Source organism: Paramisgurnus dabryanus, chromosome 14 (assembly GCF_030506205.2).
Source record: "Paramisgurnus dabryanus chromosome 14, PD_genome_1.1, whole genome shotgun sequence".
NCBI lineage: Eukaryota > Metazoa > Chordata > Actinopteri > Cypriniformes > Cobitidae > Paramisgurnus > Paramisgurnus dabryanus.
In genome coordinates this window covers 33,569,878-33,574,766 of record NC_133350.1, presented here as the reverse complement: position 1 = coordinate 33,574,766, position 4,889 = coordinate 33,569,878, and the positions used below count along the sequence as shown (strand labels likewise).

Sequence of the window (4,889 nt, the reverse complement as noted above, 5' to 3'; positions counted from 1 at the left end):
TATCTTAGGGAACCACGGTTACAGTCGTGACCAACACGTTTTGCAAGTCAATTCAATCTACTATTTTAAGTTTTGTTTTGAGAAAAGCTGACCTAACTTATCGAATCAAGTTGAAATTGTTTAATTTATTTTTCTAAGTTAAAGTAACATAAAAAAGTATATGATTTGACAAAAATACTTAATTTTTTTACAGTGCATATACAAAAAAATCAAGCAAGCAACACCACTGAAAATTTACTATTTACACATTTGTGACCTGAAAGAACTACAACCGGTGTCTTGTCATCAGATACATCTGCAGAAAAACAGGAAGAAATAACATATATGGCAAGGTTTCACTGTACTTTTTTAACAAACATGCAAGTAAATCAGCAACTGGCAAGGTTGGCAATTGCATCAATCTACATAGTAATGCAATCAGCTTGAATATCTCATGGCTATTTTGAAAGAGGAGTCCAAAAATAGCTCAAACAAGCTGAACCTTTCGCAAGGACCCAATGCTAATGGCACTGCATTTTAAATTTAAATAGAAGCTTAGATGATGTTATTTATAAAGTTTCAGTGCTTCCATTATGTTGCAGACTTTCCAATATTTTGACATTTTTTCACATTCGTTGTGCAGCGACTGCCCCAGAAAGTGTCTGCAAATGCGAGATGTTGTTCTTATGCCTAAGGCGGTTATGTTTTAAGCTAAGATCACTTATCAGTTTTGCTTTATCTATTTCTATCCAGACTATCTTAGATGGGAAAAGATTGTAAAACATTATAATGATACACAACACACTTCTAAAGAATAGCTTATGGGTCGGTGACATCAATGTTGAGAAAATTTGGCTTTAGAGATTTTTGGTGTGTATATTTTTCCTTTATACTACAAAGTAAATCAGATAGTAGTATTGATACAGTACTAATAGTGGACTGTAGATCATATTATCCGATAATTTGCTTATACAAGTAAAATGGTAAGTAACGATATATTCGCTTGCACAATGTAAAGTTGTTTGGCTATATGTAATGCAACTGTTTTAAAAATGCATTTATGAAATGAGCATTAATAGTTTATATGGTAATATAAAGATATTTATTTGTAATTATGTAAAGTAGAAATTATCAAATGGAACTGGAAAGTGAATTTACACTGAAAGGTTTTTATTGTGGTTTATGTCTATGTGGTGTTTTTAATATGCATTAAGACAAACCATGTTCAAATTCATTATTCAACACCACTGCTGAGTATTTTTCTGCGGTTAAAATCGCCCCAGTGCTGAAACGATTGCAGCACAGCTGCTTCAGCTTTACTTCTGTGACACCGGCATGTGCTGCTAACAAGTGCAGGGGGACTTCTCCAATTTGTTAACATTAGTGCTAAAAAAGATGTACTGGAAATTCGCAGTTCACCCAGCAAGCAATTTTGCGGCTAATAGACGTCTAGTAGCCGTCTAAACACCCCCCTGACGTCTAGGCTAAAACAAGGCTAATTTTGGGCTGTCAGTGAAAATCTAGTAGACGTCTATCATAGCCCAAGAATAGACTAGTCATCAAATAGACGGCTATTAAACGTCTACATATATACGTCTAATAGACGGTGAATGTGGGTCTAGGCTAAAACAAGGCTAATTTTGGGCTGTCAGTGAAAATCTAGTAGACGTCTATCATAGCCCAAGAATAGACTAGCCATTAAATAGACGGCTATTAAACGACTACACGTGTGTGTCTAATAAACAACAAAAGAATGGCTAAATAATTATTTTTAATCCATTAAAAAAGGTTCTCATAAACATGCAATCATGCAATTTATTACAAAAATATTGTTAATACAAAAGAAATTCAGATAAGACAAAATGAAGAAAAACTACTTTTAACAAAAAGAATAAAAACAGTAACAAAATAAAAGCATAAAGAACAAAATACAATTTTAAAAATGAAATAAACATCTAAACATTAACAAACTATCTTCAGTTCACTTCAACTTATTAATTGTACTAATTTCTATACCCCCCCCCCCCCCCCCCCGTGCTCCCTGGTGACTGTTTGAAATGCCCCCATTGCATCCTTCACGTCCAGTTCTGTTGCTTCTGGGAAGTTGTTCAACACATCATCTGTGTTGCTTTATGTTAAATGTGATAGTCATTCTCTTTTGAAAAAGTTATATATAAATATTGACAGGCAACAGTAATCATACCGTTCTCATTACTACAAACAGAAGTGCATGTTTCTCTGCGTGTGTTTAATGACATTTTGGAACTAGCAAAAGAGGTTTAAAGGCAGGGTATCTGATTTTGATCCAGAGAAACATTTTAGTTGGTTGAAAGTCTCCTCAAGTCTTGATAGCAATCACTATGTTAAGTGGTCTAAATGTGTATTTTTATATATTTGTGTCATCTGTAAAAGGCGTAGGACCAAAAAACGTTCAACATATCATTGAACCCAGACCAAATGCAATATTTGGACATGGGTATGGGCCAGTTACCGGTTTCAAGGTATACCGAGATTTTCAGAGTCAAGGTTTTAAAAGGTTTTCTGTGATACGGTTTTCAATGTATGAACTGTGTTTACACAAAGTGAATTAAATCATGTAATTGAATTCATGTTTACATTTACAATTGAAAGAATATTATCATTTAAAGGCTTTATTTTTACCTGGCATAAACATTGTTTGTTGCTTAAAAATAAAATGTATTGTGTCCAGTTGAAAAGTTGATATTTTAATACGCAGACATTTGAAAATAACACATTTTAGTGTCACAATGGCAATACCGCAACACCGTGGTATTTTTGCTTACGGTTATCATACTGCCAGAATCTCATTCCGGCCCATAATTGTACGCATTAAATTTTTGCCCCTCTTCTGTGAACGTGTTTTGCATGCCACTTCACAACCTGTTCACGCTCTATAAAAATAGGGAGAATCAAATAAACCTTCCTGCTGAATTGACACAGGAGCTACAAAACGAAATACATTTTGAAACAACAAAAAACATCTGGATGAGCAAAGAGCAAAAACCCAAATTAACATTGGTAACTTCACTGCTTTTCTGCAAGATGGAAACAGCTACAGGTCTGAAAGGGTCGTTGCAGTGTTTCTTTTGGAAAGGTAGGTATACAGTGTGATTCTATTTTGATGGATTCAGATTGTATTTTAATGAAACGTGTTGCTTATGTAGTTTGTGTTCCTTTACGAATTAGTGTAATGATATTTATCTTTTCAAATTTCTAAACGTGCTGTATGTATTTTGGATTAAAACAGTTGTTTATGTTGGTTATTTTGGTTATGTTATTCACTTTGTCAGTCTTACTGGTTAATGAGATAGGAGTGTGCTTCTGGTTGGTGCGTGTAGGCTAAAGTTAGTATTTTTCAAAATCAAATACCCTGCCCTTTAAGATGCCAAGCATAAAATATTCACAATACAATCTTATTGACATAAAACCTGTCAAATGTCTAAAAATGTGAAACACCATTCAGCCTAAAACTACATACAAACACACTTACCTTTAATAACTGAGAAGTGATGTTTTTTCAAATGCTTGCTTCTGCAGTGGACCACCACCATTCATGTTGAACTTTGAAATTAATGAATTTTAGTGAACTCTAAAATAGAAAAGACAATGTCGTTAACAGTTGCAGACTGAAATATTTTCTGATTTTTTGTGACCACGTGAAAGACTGTGTTGACACCACAATGTCTGATTAATATTGCATGTTTAGAGAATTTACCTGTCCAGCATTCTTCCGGCACGGTCTCTCAAGTTTCTCCCTCCAGTTTCGCACAGCTTTGACACCTGAATAGCACATGCCTATGTCAGTAATTGTACAGTATTGTATGCTTGTAAGCAACACAGTAATAACTTAGCTAAGTTACTGCTGTTACTAAAAAGCAGCCTACAAATCACTCATGTTGATCTTCAGTGTAACGTTACATAGACTCATTTACCTCCACTATTTTATTACATTGCAGGTTGTACTGTTTAGGTTTTATAAAACATGGGTTACTTACTACGTTATACTGTTAAGTTACCCGCAAGAATGTCGCGATTCCAACAACAAATAAAGTAAATCAATTTTAAACACATGTAAAATAAAATAATAAAAACACTTACAAGACCAAACGAGTGTGGTAGATTGCTTTCCTCGTGGCTGCTCGCTGATGTTGTTGCTTTTCAAACAGCGGAAATCTTGCTCGTGAGATTTGGCCCCGTGTTTGTGTACTGCTGCCATCTAGCGGTTCGGAGTTGTAACTGGATTTTGTTTATCTTTGAAATACGGTCAAATAATGAATGTTATGCGTGACAGCAGATATTCAGATAAGATAAATAAAACCAAACATCTTAATTTCACTGGTGTCTTTGCATGCCTGATGAAATATCATAAATCTTGCAAGTTATTTTGGCAAAAACTAAATTTTATTAAATTCAAGGTTATTTTGGGCTAAACATGGTTTGTTCGTAGTTGGTCTATTTATGAGCTAAATAGTGGCTATGTACGATGGTGCATAAAACACTTTAAAGAAATGGAACAAACCTTGTAATCGCTGTTAACTTTTGCTTACAATGAAATACCATACATCTCACAAGTTATTTTGGCAAAACCACATGTAATTAAATTAATGGTTATTTCTGAGCTAAACGTGGGTTATTCGTAGTCGGTCTATTTGTAAGCTAAATAGTGGCTAGTACAGACGGTGTATAAAACACTTTAAAGAAATGAAACAAAATACCTTAATCGCTTTGAACTTTGTTTACATGATTAAATATCATACATCTCACAAATCATTTTGGCAAAACAACATGTAATTAAATTAATGGTTATTTCTGGGCTAAACGTGGGTTATTCGTAGTCGGTCTATTTGTAAGCTAAATAGTGGCTAAGTACAGATGGTGCATAAAACACT

General features: G+C 34.1%; 1 long non-coding RNA gene across 2 annotated transcripts; it reads right to left on the bottom strand.

Annotated features, from left to right (window-relative positions):
• Positions 1-2,010: 2,010 nt before the first annotated feature.
• On the bottom strand, positions 2,011-4,235 carry LOC135747306 (uncharacterized). Of its 2 annotated transcripts, none has more exons than XR_010531832.2 (4): positions 4,099-4,234; positions 3,716-3,780; positions 3,491-3,589; positions 2,011-2,099 (listed from the first exon to the last, which is right to left on the bottom strand). It is a non-coding gene; the product is annotated as an uncharacterized lncRNA (long non-coding RNA). The 2 variants fall into 2 exon arrangements; XR_010531833.2 differs by lacking the exon at positions 2,011-2,099 and adding an exon at positions 2,839-2,891 and having other exon boundaries at positions 4,099-4,235.
• Positions 4,236-4,889: the final 654 nt, after the last annotated feature.